Source organism: Lepisma saccharinum, chromosome 16 (assembly GCF_977018435.1).
Source record: "Lepisma saccharinum chromosome 16, izLepSacc3.1, whole genome shotgun sequence".
Taxonomy (NCBI): Eukaryota; Metazoa; Arthropoda; class Insecta; order Zygentoma; family Lepismatidae; genus Lepisma; species Lepisma saccharinum.
This window is the reverse complement of record NC_139244.1, coordinates 49,577,760-49,602,663: the sequence shown is the minus strand read 5'-3', so window position 1 is coordinate 49,602,663 and position 24,904 is coordinate 49,577,760.

Sequence of the window (24,904 nt, the reverse complement as noted above, 5' to 3'; positions counted from 1 at the left end):
GTATCGCGGGATATATTTTTATCCCGTACCGCTTTCCACAGACGATTTACAGATGAGAATGAAGCATGGTGTCGGGGATCGTAATATATTTTGGTGAGAATTTTATTGTGTTTCAACTTAGAGACTCCCATGACCGATCTCTCTGTCTACGGCTTTTTCTCAGAGGAACCAGTTTGTAAGCGTCAGGTGTTCTCAGAAAAGGTGTAGTTTTCCTGGAAACACGGACTGTCACTTTCTTCTTCTTCTTCTTCTGTCGATGAGACGGTCCAGGGCTTTCCGTTGGCGACGATGAGAAGTTCAACGTTTTCGGATCCGGAAGTGTTTTTTCCTGACGTTCGTTTATCAAATGTTGTGCCGTGGATTGGTACTCATCGATGATATTCTGTAACTGATGGCGTGTATTACGGGGTAATGTCTCTGCCAGGTTCTGAGGAAAATACGTCGATTCTGGTGAAATAGTAGAAGAACCGTCGTTATCTTGAACAATAGGAATCTGTAATGGTTCTTTGGATTTTCGACTCAGCCATAAATACTCGTCCAGTTCCTTTCTGTAAAGACGCCATTTTTGATCGTCTGATATATTTTTCATTTTTAGAATATAATTCATCTTCTTATCTAGAACGGATAATTTTTGAGTTATAGACAATTCGGAACCACGAATACGTGCTAACTGTTCCGGTGAAAGGACGATCATCTTTTTGTAAGAAGATGTCATTTCTCAATGAGGAATGAGAGTACCGAGAAGACCCGATAACAAGGAGCTTAGAAGTAAAGGTAGAAATCCTCCTTTCTGAACAAGAAGCTTTCTGCGTTTCTCGATGTTCACTTTCGGTTTCACTAGATTGCGTATGACCGACTTGTAAGGTGTCAGACGACGTTTTGCGGACGGTTTAATTTTCACGTTTCCTTTTAAAACGTTCAGGCAGCATTCGCTGATGAAACGTATCGTTTTTTTCGGAGCACTTTTCAATAATGATTTACGGATTTTGGGCGGTGAATTTTTCAACACGTGCAAGAAAGGTGAATGTTTCTTGAAAGAAGTGGAATGTCTATTCCTGTTAGAACGTGAGTTGGTACGTGTCTTCCTCGTTTTCCTCATCTCGATGTTTTAAACATTCCTGAGGAAGATATACAGTTGAGTAATTCTGGTTGAAAACGTCTGTCTGATAACGTAAAGGATCCGGTGTTGACTGTGAGAGATCGATATACAAATAACTGTAAGGTTGCGCGGTAGCATCTATATATACTTTTTCGAGTTCCTTCATGCGGTGAGGATGAAGTTGTCTTGCAAAAACAGTGAATTGGTTCATATCTCGAGGATTTTTAAAAAATAACAAAGTGCTTCACGTTCAACGAAATATCTCTGCAATTTTTTCCTTGGTGAAAAAGATTCTGTGTTATGAACACCACCGAAATGTTTTTGTGATGGCTACCTTTTGTGAAAAGGTCGGCGACTTTTTCCCCTTGTGCAACCATCATAAGATCATCCAGGATTATAAGTGTAGGAGTTTTTCCGTTCCACGACTGCCAATCGACGATACCTTTATGATATTGCACATCTCGAAGACTTTGTGGAATACTGTTCTCCTGATCGTAACACCATATGATTTTCTTGACGGATCCTTTTACAAGATGAACGATGGAATCGACCATATTTGTCACAAAAGTAGTTTTTCCGCTTCCTGATGCTCCGCAAACCATCATGGTGAAAGGATGAGAAAGTTTAGGAATCATACTGAAGAAACGTCTTACAGATTCTGAAGAAAAATGAAGGTCTGGCAGTCTGCGAACACGTTTTATATCAGACCACGAAGGGTTCGAACTCTGGACCGTTACAGACATATTTTATTCTGCACAGTATCCGAAAGGAAACGATAAATGTTCATGGTCGAATTGTCGTTTCAACAATACTGGCTGAAACAGCTTTTTTTCATTTGTACTGATGACTTGGAACTGTTTTGTTCTTCTGATTCGGAAAATATTTTCGACCATAACTTCAGGTTTCTCATTGTTTATCATGTCGCACATGGTATCGAAATTAATCAATTCTGATGTGGAGGTATACAATGTAATCCCTTTCACTTTACAGATATACTGTGCTTCGGAGAACGGTTTTGTTATTTTCATGCTGTAACTTTTCGGTCCCGTTGAAACAAACTGTTCACAAACCGCATCGGTGCCGAAATCTGCCAATTCATCGGTGAGTTCTCCTAGTGCGTCACCTGTCTGGGGATGGTATTCCATTTCAGGACTATCTATGTAAATTACTGAATCTGTATCACAATAACATACCCTGTCACCCAATTTTTCTAGAAGTTCATAAAGTTTCAGACGAGCATGACATGTTGTGAAGGCAGCGATAGGAACGTTTACTTTCCTGTTCGGACTGACTGCCTCTTCAACATATTTCCAGTTCACTAAAACGGTGTCCTGATTGATGAATACGACTTCTCCGATTACGATATTTGGGTCAGTCATTTTATCGAGGATATCCTTCGATTCCTTGATGATGGTTGTCTGGGAAAGATTGTCCCGTTGGCAGAACTTGCCCCATAAAGAATTAAGGCAGAGTTTAGCCAGAGTACGTTTCCCGGGATTGACTTCGATACTGTTTTCTTCCAACAGAATACCCTCCTTATCGAAATATTCATGTATGTATTTCTGCTTATCCTCGTCGTTCTGACACCATGAAGGCCACCCGCTCGCTTCCTGTTTTATTTTCAAGAAGGTGTTGACATAACCAGAAAAAAGTCCTCCAGTCTTTGTGACAGGGTCGTACATCGATGTTTCATACTTCCACACTTCCGACACTGACAGCACTTTGTAGACTAAACTGCAAGCTTTACGCACCTCGGCTATGACCCAAGTTCCTGAAAGTATACGCTGATCATCGGAATGGCTGCATGTACCTTCACATTTTAATCTAAAAGCACATTCCTTGCACAATACAAACATCAGTTTTCCGTGCATTTTTGTAGGTAAAACAGGATGTAAAAGGGTTTTCGGTGGCAGAATAGTACATTTGATGAGTCCCTCCATGTTCAAATTTACCGGAGGAATAGAATTTCCTAGAAATATTGTAGGATGTCCGACAGGATAGGCACAGTATTTGTTCACATAAGGGTACAAACTTGTAAAATCGTTGTACTGCAATTTCTCGTTTTCCTTGATCTTGTAATAAGTCCTGACTGTTTCAACTCTTCCTCCATATAAGGCGTCTCGTGGATTCAATGGAATGCAGCTAACAATAGGATGTGTCGATAGATATCTATTCAGTTCAGGATCTGCTTTCAATATTTTGTTGAAATCGCATTCCCACATAGTGACGACATGGTATCCTTCAGAACGTAAAGCCGCAAGTTTACGACATGTTGTCTCGTATCTGAAGGCTGCAGTGTTTAACATGTCACTGTGTTTCTGACTGTTACTATCCTGATCGATTTCATCGCCATCTTTCGGATACATATCCCTGTTAACGGATATGCAACGTTGACAACCATGCCAGTAACAGCCCAGGGCCTCATACACTGTTTTCGTCTCCTCGTGATAACCGTCCACTCTGTAACGTCCTCCTATGACATATTTTTCACGAGTACGTCCGCCGTGAAGAAGTATTACATCATTCTGTTCTTCAACGTAGGTTAGCCATTTCAATGCAAACTTCGACATCTGATCTGCATGATGGTAACCTCCTTTAGGAATTATTCCTATAGTGTTAGCAGGCATAAATTTCTGTCTGTAAATTAGTGAACAGGCAGATGCTATTGTGAGGCAATCCTTGAAAATGTCTATTTTGCATATGTCTAGGAAATTCTGTCGCAGCTTCAGACATCCTTGTCTCAACAGGGTAACATTCTTGATGCAGTATTGGAGAAGTTGGTTTCTGTTGTTGAAAGGTATGTTTCGCATGCATTCGACGTCATACCAAGACATGAAACGGTGTTGATCTTCAACTGTTTTCATGTATTCATAACCGTATGCAGAAGGAGGAGGCATCGGTCCAATGTAATTTCTGTTCTTGTAGGTGTTCCACAAATGCGGATAATATCCTTTCTGAACAGACAAACCGAAAAGTTTCGAAAAGCCTGCAAGATTTGTCTGAACGTAGTTGAGACTGTCCACAAAATGAAGATTTTGGTATGTCATGCTGATGATTTTGGTTCCATCTAAGATGACACGAGGTTTCATTTCTCTCTCCAACATTCTCCGTAATAAAAATGTACAATCGTAACCTCGTGCATTATGTGCACAGATGATTATGTCGGAAAACTTATGCTGCAATTCCAAATAGGACAGAAATGTGTCTACAGGGTCATCCCAGAATATAAACTGTCTTGTTCCACAAACAGAACAGGGAACTGTTAAATCCTCTTTTTTGTAACATGCGTGACAGGCCGTCTGCACCACAATAAGATTCGGAACGTGAAGAAAAGTTTTTCTTTCTCAAAATAAGGAATGTCAGTGTAGCATTCAAAGTCGTAAAACACAAATAGAAATTTTGAGTTCTGTTTAGGTTTCGGTATAGACATGTAACAGAAATGATTTACAGGTTTCACACAATTACATACCGTACAATATTTCATGTTGCATCCATGTACTTTCTCATATCTATTGTTCGTGAGAATAATTCTGAAACATCGGGGACACTGTTGGTTTTCGCTGCAGACAGTACCGTTTCGGAACGGTGTAGAAACATGATTTGTGAAGCAGTTCTCATTTTTGAAAATTGTGTTACATGTTTGACATATTCTACGAACACCCTGTTCAGGCACACACGGTGGAGTTGAACGGCACATAGAACATAACTGTTTACACAGATGGTTATGAGCTTTCTGAAATATGAGTTCGTTACACCCGCGACATTCTTGTTTTGCCGCAAATGCTCCAACACGGTTCACTATCACATCATAATGCTGTCTCAAGTTATCGTAGAGAAGATATATAAATTTGGAAGCGTTTTCAACCTGTCCTTCAAACAAAACGTCTTTAACGTCACGAAGATTGTTGTATACAATAATTTTATATTCTGGGAGAACTTGCTGAAATTTTCTCAGTTCGGGAATTCCACTTCCGGCACACGTATTGTCTGTCAGATCTACATCTGCTTTTCGCATAATTTCGAAAACAGGTTTGAGAAGATTTCTGTTTTTTTCTGTATTGAGTATAGGAAGGATCGTTATCAGCATAGGCTTTCCCTATGACCAGCGCTTCAGCTAAACAGAGTGGTTTTTTCTATTTGGCACACCGACGATACTTCTTTTTTGAGTGCTTAACATGTAATTAGGTAAACAATATGTTCGATTACCCCCACCTCCAACAGGTATACTAGTAGTGCTATTGGGGCGCTTCAAAATAGTACTTAGTAGGTATGGTCTTTTTTTACCAATTGAATATCACTTTTTGACATACTTTGACAATTTTTTGTCGATGTTTTAGCGTTTAGCGATGTTTTAGTACAAATTTTCACCATACTCATTTTTTCCCCACTCGTACTTGGTAGGTATATCATGATGTTACGTGATACAACTTAACCTATCCTTTTTTTACGATTATCAATCGAATATAAGTTTTTGGCATACTTTTGACAATTTTTTGTCGATGTTATAGCGTTTAGCGATGTTTTAGTACAAATTTTCACTGCACTCATTTTTTTTCCCTACTCGTACTTGGTAGGTATATCACGATGTTACGTGATACAACTTAACCTATCTTTTTTTTTACGATTTTTTAATTTTCTTACGATCCTAAGTGATATAACTTAACCTATCATTTTTTTTATTTACGCACCGAACTAACCTACAAGGGGGACTCCGTTTGTTTTAATATTTCAGTATTATAAGGTTTTCACAAATTTTATATAACCTAAAATGTGTTGGATGTTGATTTTTAGTATGTGGCAATTTTTTATGAATTTAAAACTGTTCCGTCACCCTCTCGTTCTTCACGTCGTGGACGAAGGACTTCTCTGCAATCAGGATGACGCTGCATAGAGTATCGACAGGCAGCGCGTCGTGGAACTCGCAAACACCCACTCTACAAAAATTCTACTATATGATCTTTCACTGGCTAAGCTAACCTACAAATAGGAATTGGCAGCACTGACTTATAAACCCACTGGGTCTTCTTGGCATGTTTTTTCATGATGTGTTGCCAGGCTATTGGGCATCTTGGCGTATACAGTGTATATATTTTGAGAGGGGGGTTATAGCTTTTTATGCTGTACGAATACTAAAAACTTGACAGTGACAACCAACAGAGTAAATAAACCTACATGCAGAAACTAACAACACTAGTTTCTGACAGTGAATTTGAAATAAAATATTAAACAAAATACATGAGTAAGCACTGTGATTACAAATAATACCAGTGTTATTACACATTCATTCTTATTTTTCGAAGTTGAATGGAAGCACGTGTTTTTTACGCTCTCGTAATACTGACCTTGCCCCAGTGATTTTAAATTGCTTCCATCCGGTTTTTTTTTTCTGTGCTATTTCCGCGTGCACGCAACATTCGCTTTCAATAGTTTAATGAAATACAGAAGGAGTGTTAGTTTAGCAGGCTTCGAGTTTTACAATTTATTAAATTAAACAATAATTTATGTAAGAATATACTTGTACTTACCGAACACAAAATAATAAAAGCACATGTGAATCTTTGCGTGCGTTCATGTTATATGACGACTGAGTAAGAAATAATGTTGACTCCCCGAAAGATAAAAGTTCCTGGTTCGACATCAGATGCATGCAAATTTTATGTTTTGCTCTCCAAAATCTTGATTTCTATGTTTGTGCTATTTGCCATACAGCAGAGGAGAAGAGGGGAGAGGGGAGGGGAGGGGGTACTATTAGTGCCATCTATTAGCAAACAATAGAAATAAAAAAGTAGGGTCAAACTTTTTCAACACCCAAAAATTTTAAACGTCCTCGTTTAGTAATACGATCAGCAGAAGACGTTTGAAAGAGTACTCTTAGTCGAGAAAGCTAATTGCTAGGGCCCATATATTGCTAAAATGTTCTTTGATTTGCATATTTCTCATACCGCCATATGTTGTTCTAGTTGACTTCTTCCAAAAAAATGCTAATTAGCGAGAGTTAATTAAGCCAGGCAAGTAAAAGAAGCAAATAGGACAATATGTGGCGGCGTGGAAATATGTAAAAATTCGATAAAATTCGAATTAAAATTGGAGGATATTTTGCATTTTTTTCCTATAATGTACAAAACATTTACCGTACATAATCTTTTTCATTTACAACAGTATAAAATAAGAGGAATGTGTGACAATATCCATATTAATTAGGAAGGTATGTTGTATGCTAGGTTAGCTAATTGTGTCTTCTACAGCTTTATTGTATAGACGGTGTTAAAGGCGGAGCTACTGCGGAGCATGCGCACTCGTCTGGCCCCCCCTCGAACATCCGCTTATGCTTACAATATTATGGATGTTAATATGAAAGGGCAAAGTGGAGATTCTTTTACAAGGAAATAGGGTGTCAGCTGCGTAGCATATGGTTGTACAGTTTGATTGGGAACAAATTTATTGAATCAAGTATCACTTCGTAGGTTTCCGAAGGACGTAGACAGACGAAACCTGTTGATACAAGCAAAACGAGAAAGGATTGGTACCCGGGAAAGAATATTTGCGATTTGCATTTTGTTACAAGCATGTTGATCGTTTATCTGCGTATTGTGTTGTGGTGAAAAGCACGCCTTTTAGTGAGGCTTCAAACCGAAGCGACACAGGCCCATTTAGTCTATAAATAAGCATTTACCACTCATGGTAAATCAAGTCTTAGGCGGCACAATACATGCCATTGGGAATCTGAGCGACACGTGCAGCTTGTCGTGCTTCGATTACACACCGAAGCGACAAGCAACAGCCTTTTTACTCTAAATGAAACAATTCATCTTGCATACGAGTACAACAGAGCGAGGCGACACGATGTATTGTACTGAGAAAACAACAGTCCAGTCCAAGCGACACGTGCATTTTCTCGTGGTGAATTGGTTCGAAAGGAAGCTTTCAGACTGTAGCGATACGTCTCTCTTGGAAACCAACATTAAAAAATAAACAACACCTTCCGAACGACAAATTGCAGGTGTCGCTTGTTGCTCGGACTAGACCGTTTTATCAATACCTTGCATTGTGTTGCCCCGGCCTGTTATTTGTGCAAGCGTGACTGATGAATTGTTTGCTTTAGATCGAATGCTTCTGTGCGAAATTCTGATATCACTTGTTGCTTCAGTCTGAAAACTCCCTTGTTGCTTGAAGTAAATTCGTGCGGATGAAAGTGGCATGCCATATCATAGATTTTTCCTAAATCCCTTATGCAGAAAGGAGACGTTGAAAGCATATATATTTACTAGCATTTGTTATGTGTCATTACAGCTGCAGATTTGTTGGCAAAGATTCACTTAAGCATATTTTATATCATATAATAGTATCATTAGTTTTATAGAATTATCTTTCCCTCACTTTTCTATTTATAAAATAATTTAATATACTGTATAAATGTTCGTCGTACATGATATATTTGTATGTACGTAGTGTGTTATAGAATTGGCGGCCACAAAGATAAGTCATATTTTAATAATCTGTTCTGCAGTTGATCATTCGATGGATTCTAGACGTCCATTTCTTCATAGTAGAATTTTAACAAATGCCTTTCTTGATTATCGTCGCACAATTGATTAAAATAAGCACCCATTTCTTACTTCGTATGCCGGTGAATTTGCACTGGCAATAATAGGGATTGACTTAAACCGGAAGTTACGGGAGGACCGGGTAAGACCTCACCAATGTTTATGTTTACATTTTTAATACGGTTTATAGAGGGAAGATGGAAAAAGAGAGCTCTACGGAAATTGACGCTCTTAACAATATTGTACGCCCGTGAAAATTATATATATAAATAAGATTTAAGCGTATTATCTGCTTTCATGTCAGATTTTCCCAACTTGTGAGCTGTAGTGTTTAGGTGATAAGCGACCTGCTCAAATATGATATTGTTGATAATATTGTACGCCTGTGAAAATTACATATAAATAAGATTTAAGCGTATTATTTGCTTTCATGTCAGATTTTCCCAACCTGTGAGTTGTAGTGTTTAGGTGATAAGCGACTTGTTCAAATATGATATTGTTGACAATATTGTACGCCTGTGAAAATTACATATAAATAAGATTTAAGCGTATTATCTGCTTTCATGTCAGATTTTACCAATTTGTAAGCTGTAGTGTTTAGGTGATAAGCGACCTGCTCAAATATGATATTGTTGACAATATTGTACGTCCGTGAAAATTATATATATAAATAAGATTTAAGCGTATTATTTGCTTTCATGTCAGATTTTGCCAACTTGTGAGTTGTAGTGTTTAGGTGATAAGCGATCTGTTCAAATATGATATTGTTGATAAATATTGTATGCCCGTGAAAATTATATATAAATAAGGCATAAGCGTATTATCTGCTTTCATGTCAGATTTTCCCAACCTGTGAGCTGTAGTGTTTAGGTGACAAGCGACCTGCTCAAATATGATACCCCACCGTTCGGTAGGGACGCTAATGTGGCAATATAGCACGGCGTAGTGCTTGCTTCTTTTATGCAGTGCATGTTCATTGGCTAGCTAGTAACTAGTGTTGCCAACTGTAATAATGAAGCACTATTTCTGTCATGGAAGGGGAAAAGGCAGGTAAAGTGGCGGTGAGTTTTGTTGGATTGGAAGCACCATATTTTTATTTTATACTAAGTATTTGACCGGTTTGACGTTGTGTGCGTGTATTGCGTGTGTGTATGTAAAAGTGTGTGTTTGCTAATGAACGTTAAATTCCATAATGCCTCCAGTTCTGTCGAAGTTGAAATCAAAAACCTTGCATAGCCAAGCTCGGGAAATTTTAAGCAACGTGCACGAGTTCATGAAGGAGGAAGCCAGTCATGGTGTTAGCATCCCAATAAAGCATTTTGGCAAGAGAGCAGCGAACAGCAGCAACAAATTGTTCATATTTCATAATTTTGGAATTATTCAAAATAAATAAATTATGTAGCTCCAACATTATTTCAACTCTGGCTCCGGCACGTGTTCTTGTAGAAATTGCATAGAGGAGGCTGTTATTTTTGCTGCTTAATGCGATACATATTGTTTTCTGTGTTAAAATTGCCATGTTTTGATGGGTGATAAGCCTATTGAAAACTGTGATCGAGCGAGATATTTTTTTGCGCTGAATAGTATTGAAATAGCATAAGAAGTCTTATTATTTATTTTATATTTTGATGTTTTAGTTAGGAATATATTGATTTTCAATTTTCTGTTGCTGCATAATGACCGGGGGGGGGGTCGAAATAGAGCGGCATCTGCCGCTACCTCCCAGGGAGGCAAAATGACTAGCGCCGGCCCTGGTTCATAACAAAAGAAAAAGCCGCGCAGCTTATCGTCTAGTGGCAGTATATGTACTTGTTATTGTTGTGGAAGCCGGCATTTTTTGTAAATGTACAACAAAGGCAACCGACTGTCGCCGATCTCAGAGAGGAAATAATAATACTGCTTCAGGAGGAGTGTTATGGTGCAATTGTAGCGGTTTAACACGTTGGCATGTTATTATCTGCCGTTGCAGTTCCATACCAGTGTATACGGGTTTTGGAAGTGAAAAGTTAGAACGCCACCAGTGCATTAATGCAATGAAAAATAATATATATATTTTTTTATTTTGTTTGAAATCACTCAAATAAGGAATCGTATGAAGAAGTCTTCTTTGCAGCATTTTTGGTAATTTTACTTATGTGTTAGTTCATATTTTGCAAATTTTTAGTCCATATGTATGTAGCCACATACAAAGTTACTTGTTAGTACATATTAATCCTAGTCCTGGTATAATGCATGACGTTTAAAACTCAACGTTAGATAGACCTGAATTCTCTAATTTTATTGTTGTACGTAACAGCTGTGCATCGGCGCACTGCAGCGATTTTTCTATCTGCTCCATTAGCAACACTGCTTCTTTAGTTGTTTCGCGCATCGCACGGCAGAATTATCTGCGCTGGACTCTACCCAGTGCGGCGACCTGTTCACCCAGCGATGCGTCTCTGCTCACGAACTTTTCGAAAGCTGCGTGCTCTAACTTTCTGTCTGCTTCGTGACGTGCATCCAGATCCGTCTGCGTGGTGTTGTAAGCGATGTCGTGATTTTTGCATGCGGCGTCCAACGGATTCACACCCTTGTCCCCTCTCTCCAATTTTTTCTCAAGTTTGGTACCCGGTCCGCAGTACTGGTAGCCAGGTAAATGCATCTGAAAAGATAACTTGTCACCTTTTGAGAACAGGCGCCTGTACGTGTTCTCGAAAAGTTTGGAGCAATCCAAATACCAGCAACTGATGAAACTGTACGATGGTCTGGACATTGCAACGTTCCCCCCTCGGAAATAAAACCACTCGACGATTGTCGTGAAAATTCAGTCGTTGTGTTCGACGACGCCATCCTGGAAAATCAAAATGAAATTCGCAACTTTTTCACGCAAGGTCGTCACAAAAAAATGGATTGCTTCTACCTAGCTCAAACGTTTTCCAAAATTCCAAAACAGTTACTACGCGACAACGCTAATTTCATATGTTTGTTTCGTCAAGATCATACCAACCTCAAGCACGCGTACGATGACTACGTAGGCGGAGACATGAACTACAATCAATTTTCGGAACGCTGCTGCTCTACTTGCTGGAACGGTGACGATTTCGGATTCGCGACGATCGACATGACGAGGAAACCCAACGACGGAAAATACAGAAACAAAATCAACGACTTTCTAAACGTTGCAACGTTGTGAGAAACGACGTATATAAATAAACGACTTTCTAAACGTTGCAACGTTAGTATGATCTTGACGAAACAAACATATGAAATTAGCGTTGTCGCGTAGTAACTGTTTTGGAATTTTGGAAAACGTTTGAGCTAGGTAGAAGCAATCCATTTTTTTGTGACGACCTTGCGTGAAAAAGTTGCGAATTTCATTTTGATTTTCCAGGATGGCGTCGTCGAACACAACGACTGAATTTTCACGACAATCGTCGAGTGGTTTTATTTCCGAGGGGGGAACGTTGCAATGTCCAGACCATCGTACAGTTTCATCAGTTGCTGGTATTTGGATTGCTCCAAACTTTTCGAGAACACGTACAGGCGCCTGTTCTCAAAAGGTGACAAGTTATCTTTTCAGATGCATTTACCTGGCTACCAGTACTGCGGACCGGGTACCAAACTTGAGAAAAAATTGGAGAGAGGGGACAAGGGTGTGAATCCGTTGGACGCCGCATGCAAAAATCACGACATCGCTTACAACACCACGCAGACGGATCTGGATGCACGTCACGAAGCAGACAGAAAGTTAGAGCACGCAGCTTTCGAAAAGTTCGTGAGCAGAGACGCATCGCTGGGTGAACAGGTCGCCGCACTGGGTAGAGTCCAGCGCAGATAATTCTGCCGTGCGATGCGCGAAACAACTAAAGAAGCAGTGTTGCTAATGGAGCAGATAGAAAAATCGCTGCAGTGCGCCGATGCACAGCTGTTACGTACAACAATAAAATTAGAGAATTCAGGTCTATCTAACGTTGAGTTTTAAACGTCATGCATTATACCAGGACTAGGATTAATATGTACTAACAAGTAACTTTGTATGTGGCTACATACATATGGACTAAAAATTTGCAAAATATGAACTAACACATAAGTAAAATTACCAAAAATGCTGCAAAGAAGACTTCTTCATACGATTCCTTATTTGAGTGATTTCAAACAAAATAAAAAAATATATATATTATTTTTCATTGCATTAATGCACTGGTGGCGTTCTAACTTTTCACTTCCAAAACCCGTATACACTGGTATGGAACTGCAACGGCAGATAATAACATGCCAACGTGTTAAACCGCTACAATTGCACCATAACACTCCTCCTGAAGCAGTATTATTATTTCCTCTCTGAGATCGGCGACAGTCGGTTGCCTTTGTTGTACATTTACAAAAAATGCCGGCTTCCACAACAATAACAAGTACATATACTGCCACTAGACGATAAGCTGCGCGGCTTTTTCTTTTGTTATGAACCAGGGCCGGCGCTAGTCATTTTGCCTCCCTGGGAGGTAGCGGCAGATGCCGCTCTATTTCGACCCCCCCCCCCCGGTCATTACGCAGCAACAGAAAATTGAAAATCAATATATTCCTAACTAAAACATCAAAATATAAAATAAATAATAAGACTTCTTATGCTATTTCAATACTATTCAGCGCAAAAAAATATCTCGCTCGATCACAGTTTTCAATAGGCTTATCACCCATCAAAACATGGCAATTTTAACACAGAAAACAATATGTATCGCATTAAGCAGCAAAAATAACAGCCTCCTCTATGCAATTTCTACAAGAACACGTGCCGGAGCCAGAGTTGAAATAATGTTGGAGCTACATAATTTATTTATTTTGAATAATTCCAAAATTATGAAATATGAACAATTTGTTGCTGCTGTTCGCTGCTCTCTTGCCAAAATGCTTTATTGGGATGCTAACACCATGACTGGCTTCCTCCTTCATGAACTCGTGCACGTTGCTTAAAATTTCCCGAGCTTGGCTATGCAAGGTTTTTGATTTCAACTTCGACAGAACTGGAGGCATTATGGAATTTAACGTTCATTAGCAAACACACACTTTTACATACACACACGCAATACACGCACACAACGTCAAACCGGTCAAATACTTAGTATAAAATAAAAATATGGTGCTTCCAATCCAACAAAACTCACCGCCACTTTACCTGCCTTTTCCCCTTCCATGACAGAAATAGTGCTTCATTATTACAGTTGGCAACACTAGTTACTAGCTAGCCAATGAACATGCACTGCATAAAAGAAGCAAGCACTACGCCGTGCTATATTGCCACATTAGCGTCCCTACCGAACGGTGGGGTATCATATTTGAGCAGGTCGCTTGTCACCTAAACACTACAGCTCACAGGTTGGGAAAATCTGACATGAAAGCAGATAATACGCTTATGCCTTATTTATATATAATTTTCACGGGCATACAATATTTATCAACAATATCATATTTGAACAGATCGCTTATCACCTAAACACTACAACTCACAAGTTGGCAAAATCTGACATGAAAGCAAATAATACGCTTAAATCTTATTTATATATATAATTTTCACGGACGTACAATATTGTCAACAATATCATATTTGAGCAGGTCGCTTATCACCTAAACACTACAGCTTACAAATTGGTAAAATCTGACATGAAAGCAGATAATACGCTTAAATCTTATTTATATGTAATTTTCACAGGCGTACAATATTGTCAACAATATCATATTTGAACAAGTCGCTTATCACCTAAACACTACAACTCACAGGTTGGGAAAATCTGACATGAAAGCAAATAATACGCTTAAATCTTATTTATATGTAATTTTCACAGGCGTACAATATTATCAACAATATCATATTTGAGCAGGTCGCTTATCACCTAAACACTACAGCTCACAAGTTGGGAAAATCTGACATGAAAGCAGATAATACGCTTAAATCTTATTTATATATATAATTTTCACGGGCGTACAATATTGTTAAGAGCGTCAATTTCCGTAGAGCTCTCTTTTTCCATCTTCCCTCTATAAACCGTATTAAAAATGTAAACATAAACATTGGTGAGGTCTTACCCGGTCCTCCCGTAACTTCCGGTTTAAGTCAATCCCTATTATTGCCAGTGCAAATTCACCGGCATACGAAGTAAGAAATGGGTGCTTATTTTAATCAATTGTGCGACGATAATCAAGAAAGGCATTTGTTAAAATTCTACTATGAAGAAATGGACGTCTAGAATCCATCGAATGATCAACTGCAGAACAGATTATTAAAATATGACTTATCTTTGTGGCCGCCAATTCTATAACACACTACGTACATACAAATATATCATGTACGACGAACATTTATACAGTATATTAAATTATTTTATAAATAGAAAAGTGAGGGAAAGATAATTCTATAAAACTAATGATACTATTATATGATATAAAATATGCTTAAGTGAATCTTTGCCAACAAATCTGCAGCTGTAATGACACATAACAAATGCTAGTAAATATATATGCTTTCAACGTCTCCTTTCTGCATAAGGGATTTAGGAAAAATCTATGATATGGCATGCCACTTTCATCCGCACGAATTTACTTCAAGCAACAAGGGAGTTTTCAGACTGAAGCAACAAGTGATATCAGAATTTCGCACAGAAGCATTCGATCTAAAGCAAACAATTCATCAGTCACGCTTGCACAAATAACAGGCCGGGGCAACACAATGCAAGGTATTGATAAAACGGTCTAGTCCGAGCAACAAGCGACACCTGCAATTTGTCGTTCGGAAGGTGTTGTTTATTTTTTAATGTTGGTTTCCAAGAGAGACGTATCGCTACAGTCTGAAAGCTTCCTTTCGAACCAATTCACCACGAGAAAATGCACGTGTCGCTTGGACTGGACTGTTGTTTTCTCAGTACAATACATCGTGTCGCCTCGCTCTGTTGTACTCGTATGCAAGATGAATTGTTTCATTTAGAGTAAAAAGGCTGTTGCTTGTCGCTTCGGTGTGTAATCGAAGCACGACAAGCTGCACGTGTCGCTCAGATTCCCAATGGCATGTATTGTGCCGCCTAAGACTTGATTTACCATGAGTGGTAAATGCTTATTTATAGACTAAATGGGCCTGTGTCGCTTCGGTTTGAAGCCTCACTAAAAGGCGTGCTTTTCACCACAACACAATACGCAGATAAACGATCAACATGCTTGTAACAAAATGCAAATCGCAAATATTCTTTCCCGGGTACCAATCCTTTCTCGTTTTGCTTGTATCAACAGGTTTCGTCTGTCTACGTCCTTCGGAAACCTACGAAGTGATACTTGATTCAATAAATTTGTTCCCAATCAAACTGTACAACCATATGCTACGCAGCTGACACCCTATTTCCTTGTAAAAGAATCTCCACTTTGCCCTTTCATATTAACATCCATAATATTGTAAGCATAAGCGGATGTTCGAGGGGGGGCCAGACGAGTGCGCATGCTCCGCAGTAGCTCCGCCTTTAACACCGTCTATACAATAAAGCTGTAGAAGACACAATTAGCTAACCTAGCATACAACATACCTTCCTAATTAATATGGATATTGTCACACATTCCTCTTATTTTATACTGTTGTAAATGAAAAAGATTATGTACGGTAAATGTTTTGTACATTATAGGAAAAAAATGCAAAATATCCTCCAATTTTAATTCGAATTTTATCGAATTTTTACATATTTCCACGCCGCCACATATTGTCCTATTTGCTTCTTTTACTTGCCTGGCTTAATTAACTCTCGCTAATTAGCATTTTTTTGGAAGAAGTCAACTAGAACAACATATGGCGGTATGAGAAATATGCAAATCAAAGAACATTTTAGCAATATATGGGCCCTAGCAATTAGCTTTCTCGACTAAGAGTACTCTTTCAAACGTCTTCTGCTGATCGTATTACTAAACGAGGACGTTTAAAATTTTTGGGTGTTGAAAAAGTTTGACCCTACTTTTTTATTTCTATTGTTTGCTAATAGATGGCACTAATAGTACCCCCTCCCCTCCCCTCTCCCCTCTTCTCCTCTGCTGTATGGCAAATAGCACAAACATAGAAATCAAGATTTTGGAGAGCAAAACATAAAATTTGCATGCATCTGATGTCGAACCAGGAACTTTTATCTTTCGGGGAGTCAACATTATTTCTTACTCAGTCGTCATATAACATGAACGCACGCAAAGATTCACATGTGCTTTTATTATTTTGTGTTCGGTAAGTACAAGTATATTCTTACATAAATTATTGTTTAATTTAATAAATTGTAAAACTCGGAGCCTGCTAAACTAACACTCCTTCTGTATTTCATTAAACTATTGAAAGCGAATGTTGCGTGCACGCGGAAATAGCACAGAAAAAAAAACCGGATGGAAGCAATTTAAAATCACTGGGGCAAGGTCAGTATTACGAGAGCGTAAAAAACACGTGCTTCCATTCAACTTCGAAAAATAAGAATAAATGTGTAATAACACTGGTATTATTTGTAATCACAGTGCTTACTCATGTATTTTGTTTAATATTTTATTTCAAATTCACTGTCAGAAACTAGTGTTGTTAGTTTCTGCATGTAGGTTTATTTACTCTGTTGGTTGTCACTGTCAAGTTTTTAGTATTCGTACAGCATAAAAAGCTATAACCCCCCTCTCAAAATATATACACTGTATACGCCAAGATGCCCAATAGCCTGGCAACACATCATGAAAAAACATGCCAAGAAGACCCAGTGGGTTTATAAGTCAGTGCTGCCAATTCCTATTTGTAGGTTAGCTTAGCCAGTGAAAGATCATATAGTAGAATTTTTGTAGAGTGGGTGTTTGCGAGTTCCACGACGCGCTGCCTGTCGATACTCTATGCAGCGTCATCCTGATTGCAGAGAAGTCCTTCGTCCACGACGTGAAGAACGAGAGGGTGACGGAACAGTTTTAAATTCATAAAAAATTGCCACATACTAAAAATCAACATCCAACACATTTTAGGTTATATAAAATTTGTGAAAACCTTATAATACTGAAATATTAAAACAAACGGAGTCCCCCTTGTAGGTTAGTTCGGTGCGTAAATAAAAAAAATGATAGGTTAAGTTATATCACTTAGGATCGTAAGAAAATTAAAAAATCGTAAAAAAAAAGATAGGTTAAGTTGTATCACGTAACATCGTGATATACCTACCAAGTACGAGTAGGGAAAAAAAATGAGTGCAGTGAAAATTTGTACTAAAACATCGCTAAACGCTATAACATCGACAAAAAATTGTCAAAAATATGCCAAAAACTTATATTCGATTGATAATCGTAAAAAAAGGATAGGTTAAGTTGTATCACGTAACATCATGATATACCTACCAAGTACGAGTGGGGAAAAAATGAGTATGGTGAAAATTTGTACTAAAACATCGCTAAACGCTAAAACATCGACAAAAAATTGTCAAAGTATGTCAAAAAGTGATATTCAATTGGTAAAAAAAGACCATACCTACTAAGTACTATTTTGAAGCGCCCCAATAGCACTACTTATACTGACATGGTCTGCTCGTAAAATTAAACGATCTGTAGCAGTGAAGGTTTTCGCACTTTGTAGTATTTTGTACATAATGTTCCACACCATATCACTATGCAACTGATCACATCTATGCCACCCGATGTAAATATCTTTCACAGTTGGGTCAGATATGTTATACAAAGTTAAACCTATTTTGTCTTCATCCTTGGTGTCTTTTTTAACGTAGGTGAGAAGATTTTCAACACCTTCGCGAATCCAAGTGTGAGGATCGACATTTTCTGGTGGCTGTGAGAAACTGAATTCAACACGTCGTCCCTTGGAACGGAATTTAGGATATTCACGTTCTTGAATGTTATGTAATGTTATATTCCGTATCTGTTCACGAGACACTGAAGCACGTTTCCTTTTCTTACCTTTCCCATTTGATGGCTGTTCTGCTGGTGGGTCCGGTCCCCATGACGGTCCTGGCAAAGGCTCCGGGTGTGATCTGGATGCAGCGTTTGTAGAAGTTCCTGTGTCGGATGCCTGCGTCTCCTTGGTGACTCGGGATACAGGATCAGGTGTCGATGGGGGGCCTGGGGACTCTTCGGGAATACCTGTCCATCCTCCTCCTGCTGGTGGGTCCGGTCTCCATGACGGTCCTGGCAAAGGCTCCGGGTGTGATCTGGATGCAGCGTTTGTAGAAGTTCCTGCGTCGGATGCCTGCGTCGCCTTGGTGACTCGGGATACAGGATCAGGTGTCGATGGGGGGCCTGGGGACTCTTCGGGAATACCTGTCCATCCTCCTCCTGAAAGATCGGGTGCGGATGTTGTCACTGTCCGTAGTAAGTGGTCATACTCCTCGACCAATGAGATACTTTCTCCCGCGATGATTTTGTGCGCAATGATCGCCAACACTTCCCGTAATTGTGCAGATGTTGTGTAATATCCGTCACGATATAGCACTAACAGATCGTCAGCGGATAACTGTACGTCCATGATCGTACAATGATTATATCACGAAGACTGTCTTGTGGAGAGAACGCCGTTCTTTATATATGCAAGCATGACGCAACAGTTATCTCCGATCCTAACGGTTCTACTGACCCTATGTAATTATCCCGGAAATGGTTAACAGGCTTCACCACATGTTTTCCTCTTTGATATCACTATGTAACGGTTTTTATGTTTATCTGAAAACGCGGGATACAGGATGTAGATAAATGCTTAACGAAGGAACGTCTGAAATATTTATCTATCGACAAAGGAAGAAGGACGTAGATAAGGAAATAGCTCGGCTCCTAATTGAGCTAGACCGGAAGTGATGACATATTCTCTTCACCACATGTTTTCCTCGTAGATATCGCTATGTAACGGTTTTCATGTTTATCTGTAAACACAGGACACAGGATGTAGATAAATTCTTAACGAAGGAACGTCTGAAATGTTTATCTATCGGTAAAGGAAGAAGGACGTCGATAAGGAAATAGCTCGGCTCCTAATTGAGCTAGACCGGAAGTGATGACAAATTCGTAATCTGCACGTCGAGACCTTTCAGTAGAGTGGTCGGAAGGGGGTCTACGATTGAAAATAAAGAAAGTAGGAAACCGCTGGTCCTAGAACAGGTTCATCGGAAAGAGGACTTCACTCCGAGTCCAACAAGCTATCAATCATCCTCCTAGCTCAATTAGGAGTCGAGATATAGCGATTTTAAGTTTTCGCACAAAGGTCAAGGTCAAGGTCAAGGTCATCTCAAGGTCATCTCAAGGTCAAGGTCAAGTTCAAGGTCAAGGTCATCTCAAGGTCAAGGTCAAGGTCATCTCAAGGTCAAGGTCAAGGTCATCTCAAGGTCAAGGTCATCTCGAGGTCGAGGTCATGGTCATCTAAAGGTCAAGGTCAATGTCAGGGTCAAGGTCAAGGTCATCTCAAGGTCAAGGTCAAGGTCAAGGTGTATATGTATATGTAATATATATACGTATACTCTGACGTATGTGTGTGTGTGTGTGTTTGTGATATATATAAATATATATACTGTTATTAGCGGTCATTAACTTACGGTTACAAATATATATATATATATATATATACTGTTATTAGCGGTCATTAACTTACGGTTACAAATATATACGGTTTTACACTTTAACCATGAGTTATGTGTGTTAGCGGGTTCTGTGACATACTGCGAATGGTTTGTCATTCTCGTTAGCAGAATATGATACCGCTATCCACCCACTTCCGTACAGAGATATCAACATCCACCCATTTCCTTACAGAGATATCAACATCCACCCATTTCCTTTTGATATTGCGAATGGAAAATGAAACTTGTCGAATACACTGACAGTGTTTGTTCTGACATCTTATAGAAGCCATCAAGAATATGGAGAGAGAGAACTTTGTAAGTATTCCAAGTAAATAATTAACATAATCATTTTTTATATATATTCAATATATGTTTATTATTTCCATTTATTCAAAATACATATATGGATCAGAAAAAACAGTGTTACTCTGCACACATGTCAAGTTATATACATTACATATATAGAAATAACGAAAATTGAATAAGATGATTAGTGTGTTAGCATTGTTAGTTTTTAGTTATCCAATTTTCTTTTTTTCAAAATCTCTAGCATCCTCTTCTCCATTTCACCTTCTGTACCCCCCATTTTATCTATACCTCTCTGCTTCCGCACACCTTTGAAAACTTCCATCAGTTCAAAACACACTTTCATGCTGAAGTGGGATGGTACATAGGCAGCTTTTCTTATATTTTCAATAAATCCCTCGAACACCTGACTTGTTTGTTTCTTGACGAATATGTACGTGAACAGCTTGACGAGGTTGTCGAGCCTAACCTCCACATCCTTGCACACCTCTTCCAGATTTTCCAACAACTCTCCAGCTAAACCATTCTCCTCGCAAAAATCTACAAAGCACGCAATCTGCTTCTCAGCCTGCTTCGCATGGGTCTTGCTCCATAGATTCCTTCTCTCACCTCCACGTTCAGCTTCATTTTTCACATTCGCGTGTAGAAGGTCAAATTCGAACGGTAGGGATGCCATCTGGAAATAAAAAAACAAAAAGTAAGACATATGTTGTTTTTTTGTTTTCAGCAAACGTTTTTCACCATAGGCAACATGATGCAAACACAGTTCATATTAATGCAGATATTCGGTGTGATGACGGGTACGGAAGAGACGTTTCTCAGAAAGATAAGGAATATATTGGCGAAATATGACAGGATAAATCAGGAAAACAGAAATTTCTTCAAGCAAAAATAGACGCCATGAGGGGACAGTTGGACCAGATGGAAGAGGAGCTGGACCGGAGATTCGGTACTCATGATATGCAGAACGAGATTCTGGACGAGTGCCGTACCCATCGAACAGGGTAAATACCATATTTTATAATACAATATTTGACACGTCTATTATATTGGAATACATTTTTTCTGGAATTCTCAAATTATAATTTCTTATACACGCATATTTACAATTTTTCGATTAAAGTATCTGATAATTCCCGATTCACACATAGAAACATACTTTCCTATACTTACAAACGTTCTTCTAAATTTAAACATTTTAATCATTACTAATTTGTTCTATATATTTATATGCATTTTCTCACAAAATATTTCTATCTATTTACAGGTTCGATACTCTCCGAAAAAGACATGTAAGACGTTACCAGCATCTAGAATCAGGGAAGAGTTTAAGACGAAAACAAACTTCTTCATCTTCCACAACAGTAAACCCCCCACCCCCTCTGTCCCGAATACCTACGTCTCCGTCACCTTTCGACCGTTCCAAACCTTCTACCTCTACTACTCACACTCTTGCTACAGAACCCGTGCCTCTCGAACCTGCAGCTCTTCCACAAATTCCCCTCCGAGTTCTGCTCTATTGTTCGCACGCCTGTCCTCCCCCCTGATACCGAATGCTGGTAACTCTACTACTTCACTATCTTCGGGTGGAAATAACCCCCAACCGGAGATAGTGGAGATACTTTCCGGAGAGGAAGAAGAAGAAGCTCAACAGGTATAAGTACCGAATCTCCGGTGAGTTTTCTGTTTTTTATATTCTATCGCTTCTAACTTTGTATTCATAGCTCATTTTAAATATATATGTACACGTTTATTACTATTTTTAAATATCGATCTTTTTTTATTTTACCCTCAGTTTCGGAAATTATACCCTACTCCGGAATACAGAACAAAAACAATGTGCTTTCTCACCGTTCACTCTTCGTCAATTTCTGAGGTGTCCGTCTCTTCTATGATATCTGGGTACCGCCGTGTCGGTGGGGTTCTACTTCCGGAAAACTGTTCCTCCACTTTGTATGTGCTGGAAAGAAAAATGAATATTCTTTTTAGTCCACTTATTGTCGGATCGTTACCGTACTCCAGTAATTCCGCAGGATCCAAAACATGGCCGTTCACACCCATTACCGTGCCTATCGAGTTGTTTAACATTATACCGGTGTGGAACCATTTGAAAATCTCGTTCAACGTTAATACAGAGTCTCGGTAACTTTTTCGAAACATCTGCATTAACGTTGAAACGTCACAGTAATCAACTATCATGTAGGACTTGTGGCACCCTACTCGGTAGACACGTGGGATTTCCTCACTAACTAGCTCCTCCAAATTCTCATAGCGAACCATCTCGATGCCTGAAACAGAATGTCTCCAGTTCTCGCCGGCTCGCATCAGATATTTTGTGGCAACACATTGAGGAGGAACATGCAGATAATCTACATTTATATGCTCGGAATTTAACTCCGTCTCTGTTTCCTGGCATATACAGTTAGTTGAGGTAACCCCCGTAACTACAATGAACGGCCCTGCCTGGTACCCGTGTGCAGCTATATCATCTGCTACCTTCTCCGACCACACACAGTACGGTAAGTGGCTGTACACGGGAGCTCTTTCTGTAACAAAATGTGTCTCGCATAATCCGTGCGTACGATGTCGGGAATAGAACATACTGATCGCAAATCCATCATTGTCCAATTCCAAAGATTTTTCACGCGATACATTCCTGCTGTAATATGTGACCAGAAGAGATTCTCGGAATCTTACAGGTGCATCTATAATCAGCAACTCACAATTCTTCCCACCAGACAATTTTGGTTTGACCGACGACTTCACTTTCCCTAGACCAGAAATCGTAGCAGGGTATGCCAGACACGTTGTTTTACATGGAGAGTACTCCGTATAGCCATATAAGGGGTTAGACACAACATTCTTCAGAATATTCTGTTTCCTCCTCCTTGAACATTTACCGTCATCATCGATACGTTTTCCTCTACAGCGTTTTAGTTTCTCCTATACATGATGGGCGGCATTTTTTTCCTCCCAACTACGTCGAAATTCTGCTTCGCTAATACAACTACCCTCATACCATTTCTCTTCCGTACTCCCACCTGGACGTATCGATGATTCCGGTAAACTTTCAGGAGCAGGTACGTCACTACTACAATCCGAAACTGGTTCAGCAGGGGATAATTTTCCAATCACCCCACCGAAAAACGTCAACACCCAGGACACCAAACCCATCATACTTACCTTCGAATAGCGGTTCTATCGCTTCCTCCGGTAACAACTATCTCCAATCATGTACACAGCTGAAGATGTCTGGTGAATAGTGAAATTCAAACACAACGGAACTTTTTATATACCTACCTACCCCTCCTCTTCCTCGCTGATAACTTCTCCCTGAAGTTCCTTGCGCATCCTCTCGCGCAGAGCGTCGAGTGCCCACGTACCTCGTCGATCCTCCTCCCCCGGTATCGCATACACATCCACCTCTTCGGAGAAACGTACTTTTTTCTTTTCTTTCCTTCCGTTCTCCATCCAGCAAAAACAGTATCACATTTTCTCTATCTTTGCATTTACAGTCCCAACCGCAATCAGCACATGTTCCTACACATATAGCATTTATCTCAACTAAACTGATAACCAACGCCCCTAAAAACCAATTAGACACATCCGCTCTTTTCCTTTTTGCCCGCTCTCCATTCCGCCGCCTACTAACGTATCCTGCACACAGTCATACCTTATCAACGTTCCCACAAACTTCTACACGCCCATTCCAAGAAACACCCGACATGTCCCAACACGTGTTCCACAATCTCTCCATATCACTTCAACGTCCCAACACATTTCCTTTCCAACTCCTTTATCTTTTCAACCGTCGACGCTTATCAACTTCATCAGTCATTTACGTCCCTTTATTCAAACCGAAACGGAAACCCATACCATCATTCCCAGAAAACCAACCGTAGTCACTTCCTCATTAACAACAGGAAACCCCAACCCATATCAACATTCCCAGAAAACCGTCACCTCATCATTAACAACAGGAAACAGTCTTATCAAATTCCCCAACCGCCACCGACTTTTCCTTCTCCCCCCCCCAACAACCAATCAAAACACTCCTCACAAATTAATCACAACCCATTCAATGACGTCACACCAATGAAATCCCTCCTAACAAAATAAACAACACCCAGTTCATGACGTCATCACTCGAAACCCCACCCTTGCTTGCCCACACTGCTTGGTCATCAATTGATCTTTGATCGATCTTTTCCAATCAATTGATTTATCGGACTCAACGGGGGTGAATAACTACTCGAATTATGGTTCCCTTTTCTCGTTAAAACTTTCATTATCCGCCATTTTCAATATGGCGGAATTAACGTACGGGTGATCGCCGGGAACTTTTGGTATGTTGTTATTAATGTTAGTAAGATGTTATGTACCAAATT